Genomic DNA, 8,184 nt, shown 5'->3' with positions numbered 1-8,184 from the left:
CAAGACAACAAAATTAAGAACAAATAACTTACAGAGAGCAAGAACAGAGGAGCAACATGATGTACGACTTCAGGCTCAAAGAACAAGACAAGCTCAAGCACGATCTAATTTTAAATAAAGCTTTGTTTGATTAAATACTTTTTTTAATTTTTCGCAACACAGCTTTTGTCTACTTACATTTCAAATCTAAATTTTCACCGTGCAACGCCGGGTAACTGAGCTAGTCAATAACAAAATAACAACGATTACTAATGAATAATAACTAAAATATCTTATTCTAAAATTAATTGCATAATTTTATTACGAGCCTCGGTAGCGCAGTAGGCAGCGCGTCAGTCTCATAATCTGAAGGCCGTGAGTTCGAACCTCACCCGGGGCAGTTTAAAATGTTTCATTTTATACAAGTTTTCATTATAACTTATTATTTATGTCTTAAATTAATTAAAACTTATAAGGTATAATCTCTCAGACTAAGTGTCTGGAAGGTATCCAAACAATTTGTTTCTTCTTGTTTCTATATTTTGGTCAAGTTTATGTTGGTTTTGTTTAGTGAGGTCCCCCAATGGGACACCGGTACATCTACGAATTTACAACGCTAAAATCAGAGGTTCGATTCCTCTCGGTGATACATCAGATAGCCTGATGTGGCTTTGTTATAAAAACATACACACAATCATTAGCGAGTTTGTTGATCATAACCATTATCTGACAGAACTTAACAGAATCGGTTTGGTGTTCGATACCTAATTTACTTTTTCTCAGTATTTTTCACAAGTTTCTCTTGGCTTCTAGGAGGTTTCTACCACTTTTGTTTCCAGCCAGTCGTGTTATCATTACTCGTTAAGACTCACATGTTTGGCTATAGGAATCTGCTACTTTGAAACTGATAGTTATGGCTGATTGATTGCATTGACGACATCATATGAATTATTATTAAGAAAGTAGTTTTGATGACACCTGTCTTCATTTTACTCTTATCTTTTAGTTTGAAGGCATAACAATAGTAATAAATCGGCGTTAAAAATAAAATAAATAATATTGTGTTGTAACTTCTTGCCCTAAAATCTAATTTGTAAATAAAGTAAATAAAATTGAAAGTAATTACAATTTACTCATTTAATCTAGTTCACACAATGACAGTCGTTGTTCATGAAATTTGATGATATACACGATGCTTAGATTACAATCTGTCATATCATGGACGGCCTGATGAGCTCTAGTATCTGACAAAAAGTCTCGCCGGCTTTGGATGTGGCAAACGTAGTTTGGTTGACATTATATATCGTATTCATCTTTATTTTCGCTCATAAGTTCTTAGAATATGTAAACTGACCACCGGAAAATATATTCTGTCTCAATAGATCTGATAGTTTATTTACTACTAAAAACTATGACAGGCTTATGTGCCAACCAGGGACTGGCTATCCATGACAATATCTTGACGTAAGAATTTTTCGTGGTATTTAAATGTCTACTACGTTGTATAAAAAATAAAAGGCACAGGCATGACATTGTTTGTATGGTCAATAAAAAATCAACACCTAAATAAATAAGTAGTCTGGATATGTAAAAAGAATTCCGAACAGCACAAACACAAACAAAATAATCAGATTGACTATCCCACAAATTATCTCCTCACCCAGTGGCTCAACGGCAAGTCTCCATGCTTATTATGCTAAAAATCGGATTTCGATACCCGTGGTGAGCACGGATAGTCCGCTTAACAACAACAATAATAAAAAAATGCAAATTAATTGTTCATAAATTTCCTTTGATTTATCATTTTCCACCCAGGAGATTTAAAAACACTTTGAATTATCAGTAAAAAATAAAAGGTCCAACCCTTCTGGCTTACACTATTTAAAGAAAAATCAAAACGGCTTATATGCAAGATTTTGCATCTCTCAATACATAACAAATTAAAGTTTACTCTACTGGTCTGAGGAAGTTCAATATTTATTATAAATTGAGAGACAAACTCATTAACCAACTAAGCTGTCTTGTCAATTTTTAGTCGCACGATTTCAAATATTTAATGCCTCTGGCTGTCTATTATGATAACCCATTAGAAACAAGAGGGTTTTTCCCCTTGAATCTGAAACATTCAACACTATTAACAAACGTCTTTTCAGCTGGGGTCGACGCTGCTGCAGGTGTCAATACTTTTGGGTTTCAAACCCAGCGAAGGTCGCGATATAGTAGCAATCCAAGAACGTGGCGCCCTCTAGGATTTTATCTAAACATTAATACCAAAAATTCCGACATTTTTATTTTTGTCGAGAAAAGGAAATATCCCAAGTATAAAAATTTAGCTCTGCTTTTATTTAAGGCTATTCGGATTTTCTCTCAAAGATGCAATAAGGGCCATCAGCGCCAGTGTCTTTAATTTTGAACTTTTGTAACTTAGTTAGTGAAATACCTCTTAAAATGTGGCATACCCTTCTGAATTCGAAGGCGAGAAAATACACTAAAATACCTTATTTACCATATTGTTAGTTAAAATAAATGAAAATATTTAAATGATTATCATTAGGTGAGTTCGTGCTTAATTTGCAGTTTTATCTTTTTTTATTTCCCTGTGCAATTCTGACTGTGCTATAATCTGTTCAATCTCGGTGTTGACATGCTCCACTTAACCACGAGATTAAAGGAATGTACTCAACAACATTTAAGCACTTTCTAGAAAGTTGTATGTTTGAATTAGCTGTACAGGTTAAATTAGTTCATCACTGAAATCTGGTGATATTTTTCTTATATTCAATGATGGCTTCAGAATTTTGAAAGTGAGGAGGCGAAGGGGTGGCAGTCAGATGAGCTCGAGAGCGGGGCTTTTTAAGTGGAAGGAAACTTATAGAAGATGATGAGAAGCTCTAAGAAAGAATGAATATTTTTGCTGCGGAATGTTTTCATTAATATTAAAAACACGCTTGTCTGTTGAACAAGGTTCTTTATTGACTCGGTGCATTTTTTTCCATTAAAATATCACACTTACCTTGCAAGTTAGTCATTTGATCAATTACATCAACATAGAATTCTTAAACTCGGTGAACACTTTTCAATTAGTTGGTTAGGGCGCTCGACTCGCAATCTGATGGTTGTGGGTTCGAATCCCCATCACATCGAACATGCTCGTCATTTTTAAGCCGTGGGGGCGTTATACCGTGACGGTCAACCCCACTATTTGTTTGTAAAGGAGTAAGCAAGAGTTGGCGGTAGGTGGTGTTGACTAGCTGCCTTCTATCACTGCTAAACGAAGGACGGCTAGCCCACATAGCCTTCGTATAACTTTGCTATAAATATAAAATTAACCACACCAATTTTGTTTAATATTATAAGTCACAACTCTAGAAACCGGGTTTCGATACCCGTGGTGGGCAGAACACAGATAGCCCTATGTGTAGCTTTGTGCTTAACTACAAACAAACAAACCAAATTTTCCTTCCAAAGCCATCATCAGGTGCTGCTTGAAGCGTGATTATATTAGTCATACATAAAGATGAGAGTTCTTTAGAGGTTGTCACAGCCCACAGCTCCAATTTAATTTTTTTGATGGACTCTGGTGCTCTGAAATGTTTTTAATTGTTACTGTAATTGACTGTAAAGACTATAGAATTAATTGTATAGGGTTGCCTAGCATTCTGGGAGATGAAGCGTTTACTAAATTTTTTAGTGTAAAGGTTAGGAGAGGCAGACAAGTTTTAGGGATTGTGTCCCCCACATCTCACTTCCTCTGTTCAAAAACCATAAAACATAATTACACAGACATCCAAATGACATAACTGACTTGCCTACTACTTGAAAGTTACATGTTAATTTCGTTTAATATCATTCAAAATTTGACTACTCAGAGAAAACTTTAAATAATTTAATGGTGAAATTCAAAATTTAAGGCTTAGGTCCAAATGAAAGTCAACAATTAAAAGAAAACAGAATGTTTTTATACAAAATTTATTGTCCTGGCACAGTACATTAAGATATCAAACATGTGGTACCTAAGTTATGATACACTAAACAGAGAGACAAATCAAACAAGCTTAACCATTCTTTATTGCTGACATACATTAAACTCGATTTCTACTTCCTCTTTTTTTTTCTCATTTGCAGCGTTTATTTGTATTGTTCATTCACGTGGTCACACTAAACATGCTCGCCCTTTCAGCCGTGGGGGCGTTATGATGTGACGGTCAATCCTACCATTCGTTGGTAAAAGAGTAGCCCTAGAGTTGGCGGTGGGTGATGATGACTAGCTGCCTTCCCTCTAGTCTCACACTGCTAAATTAGGGACGGCTGGCGCAGATAGCCCTCGTGTAGCTTTGCGCGAGATTCAAAAACAAACAAACAAACAATCATTCACGTGTTTGTAGGATTGCTTTACCCAGTTGAGAAAATATATCATTCTTATATCTTTCATTAAGTTAGCACTAATGTCCACTCCGATACAGTATAATTTCATCTGCAATATAGTGTAATGCCATCTCCGAAATAGTGTAATGTCATTTCCAATACAGTAAATGTCATCTCCGATATAATATAATGTACTCTCTGATATAGTGTAATGTCATCTCTGATACATGATAATGTCATCTCTGATAGTTTAATGTTTTATCTGATACAGTATAATATCATCTCCGATACAATATAATTCCATCTCCAATATAGTGTAATATTATCTCCGATGAAATAAACATAATTTCTGATATAATATAACGTACTCTCCGATACAGTATAATGTCATCTCCGATATAGTATAATGTCATTTCTGATACAGTAAACATCTCCGATATAATATAATATCATCTCTGATGCAGTACAATGTTATTTCTGATAGTTTAATGTCATCTCTGATATAATATAATGTCATCTCTGATATAGTGTAATGCCATCTCCAATATAGTATAAAGTCATCTCTGATACAGTATAATGTCATCTCTGATACAGTATAATGTCATCTCTGATACAGTATAATGTTATTTCCGATACAGTAAACATTATCTCCGATATAATATAATGTGATCTCTGATAATTTAATGTATTCTCTGATATAGTATAATGGCATGTCCGAAACAGTATAATGCCATCTCCGATATAATGTAAAGTCATCTGCGATATAGTATAATGTCATCTCAGATATAGTAATGTCATCTCCGCTATAGTGTAATGTAATCTCCGATATAGTGTAATGTCACCTCCGATATAGTGTAATGCCATCTCCAATATAGTATAAAGTCATCTCTGACACAGTATAGTGCCATCTCCGAAATAGTGTAATGTCATTTCCGATGCAGTAAACATTATCTCCGATATAATATAATGCCATCTTTGATAATTTAATGTATTCTCTGATATAGTATAATGTCATGTCCAATATAGTATAAAGTCATCTTCGATGTAATATAATGTCATCTCCAATATAGTATAAAGTCATCTCCGATATAGTATAAAGTCATCTCCGATACACTATAATTCCATCTCCAATATAGTGTAATGTCATCTCCGATAAAGTAAACATCATCTCCGATATAATATGATGTTATTTCCGATATAGTGTAATATCATCTCTGATACAGTATAATGTCATCTTTGATACAGTAGATGGCATCCCCGATATAGTGTAATATCATCTCTGATACAGTATAATGTCATCTTTGATACAGTAGATGGCATCCCCGATATAGTGTAATATCATCTCTGATACAGTATAATGTCATCTTTGATACAGTAGATGGCATCCCCGATATAGTGTAATGACGGACACTTGTTTCGAATATTCTCGCAAAACTACAAAAGGACTATCTACTCACAGCCATTCTTAATTTTAATTTGATAATCCAGAAAAAAAAAAAACAGCTAGTAAGCAGCACCCATTTTTTACTCTTGGGCTATTCTTGTCTAACCGAAAAGTGTGATTTGATCGTTAGAGCGTGCTTACGGCTCCAAAGTGCGGAGCGCGGTTTTGCGTCAACGGAACGCAAACTACAAGACCTCAGATTCACAGTCCGAGTACGCACGTTAAACATTATAGGCACGTTTTGCCCTCTCGGAAATGTCTGTGACACAAACACACACACAAAAAAAATAAAAGTTTATCGTAAAGAATAATAAAATAAACAAAATTTTCTTCTCAGCCACACCAGAAGTTCACGTGTGTTCTACTCAACACACCGAGTAATTTTATACTATTATGTTTGTTTATTCCAAACGAATTTAGTAGTATATGTAGTATATTTAGGAGTGACGATACACTTGGAAGTGTCTAAGAAATATCTTAATGATGCACAGATGTTTGATACTGAAAATCAAGGTTTCTTTGAACGTATTTCTAGAGCTTTGTACAAACAAAACTAGAAACAGTGTATAAAGAATTTCAAAGTCTACCCAGTTGTTTCATACGTTTCATTTTTGTCTATTATATAGCACGTACACCTTATCATTAACAGTGAAAGCATATCGTTATTAATCCCTGGTTTCCTTTTTTTTTTCTTCTTACATTTTTTATAACTTTTTTCTACATAATCTATTGGTATATAATTATTTATTATATTCAGATTACAATTTCTAATAAAAATAACGAATTAATCTTTCTAGGATGTATATAAAGAAGAATTCAAAGCGAGTAGCATTTAGTGTAACAGGTGTAAAACTGTTAATTAAACGAATTTGGTTAATTTGTACAGAAAGATGCTCTGTAAACGTTCTTACAGTATATGAGGACTATGTGTACTTGTAACATGGATACGCCATGGCTTGCACGAGATTTGTTTTATTCAACCACCATGAGTATCAAAAATGTCTTATTATAGCAAGAAAGAAAAATCGCATAATTCAGAAACTTGCGCAAATTCTTGAAAAACTCATGTAATATTTTAGTGGTAGTTTAATTGGCAACCTAGATTATGTTATATTCCATTTTTCGATGAACACAAGATATTCAGCTCACTTACACAATTACGTTGTAAAGTACTACAGTTGTTATTCTTAACCAAAACGTGTCCAGTTACTTACAATTATACAAGCGGTATGTCTGCGGACTTACAACGCTAGAAACCGGGTTTTGATACCCGTGATGGACAGAGTACAGATAGCATATTGTGTAGCTTTGTGCATAATTCCAAACAAAACTTATTAGCTGCGGCAAAGCGGCTCATAGAATGGGTCCGAGTTTTTCGAGTACAAACTTTTAGCTTATAGCTCCGTCATCTGTTGACCGATTCGAAATCTAATCACAGTTTTGGACTCACGAGGTCAAACCCTTTCGATTGATGTATTTGTCCACGCCCAAGGTCTCGTAGGTTAATTTACTCTAATCCTGCCTAAAAGAATTTCAATTTGAGAGTAGGCCAGTAGAGATCCTGATAAGTAATAAAATAGAATCGGGTATATGCGCTTGATATTGCTGGCGCACAAAAATATATTTAGTAAAAGGGGGGAAGGTCTCACAGGTTAATTTACTCTGATCCTGCCTAAACAAATTTCAATGCCGCGGCTATTGAGGATTTCCGCTTGTTTACATCTATAAAGAGTGTTTAAAACATACTTCTCATTTGTTTTGAACTTCGCGCAAAGCTACACGAGGGCTATCTGCGCTTACTTCTCATTACAAAGGTTATAAGACTCAGCGAATCACAAAGTATAGTTATTTTTTTTTAAATCAAAAATATAGTTACCTATGAACAATGATGTAACTGAAGTTTTAAAATAAAATTTGCGTAAAAATGTAAAATAAATTATTCGGCATGTGTTATTTAGTTAGCAGTATAATTAAGCTGAATAATAATTATTTAAAAGTTATATTTCTAGCCATCGCTAAAGTGATTTTCGCAGTTCTTACACAGTCATGAAATAACACAAGGCTCTCAAATTAAGCCTCGTTTCCTAGTGGGTCAGTGGTAATTTTAAGGACTTACCACGTTAAGTCCAGGGTTTGATTCCCCTTGGTAGAGAGAGCACAGTATAACAGAGCACAGTACTGTGTAACTTTGCTCTAAAACAACTAAACAAACAAGTAAGCCTCACTGAAAATATTTTAATTGGGAGGTTTTAAATCATGTTTTTGTAAGTTTTTGTTTTCGAAATCATTTGATTTTCCGAATAATGGAAAACTTACCTTTACTCAGCTTTTGGTCAGGCGCACTATAAAATATTATGAATTGTTCTGGACTTCGTAATATTTTGCTTCAAAGTGTT

The 8,184-nt window shown here is 34.3% G+C and overlaps 1 non-coding gene across 1 annotated transcript; it reads left to right on the top strand.

Annotated features, from left to right (window-relative positions):
• The first annotated feature begins 306 nt into the window (after positions 1-306).
• Positions 307-379, top strand: Trnam-cau. Its single transcript has one exon. It is a non-coding gene; the product is annotated as a tRNA-Met (tRNA).
• Positions 380-8,184: the final 7,805 nt, after the last annotated feature.

Source organism: Limulus polyphemus, unplaced genomic scaffold (genome assembly GCF_000517525.1).
Source record: "Limulus polyphemus unplaced genomic scaffold, Limulus_polyphemus-2.1.2 Scaffold101, whole genome shotgun sequence".
Classification (NCBI taxonomy): Eukaryota; Metazoa; Arthropoda; class Merostomata; order Xiphosura; family Limulidae; genus Limulus; species Limulus polyphemus.
The sequence above is the reverse complement of the archived record's forward strand: the minus strand, read 5'-3'. Positions and strand labels throughout refer to the sequence as shown.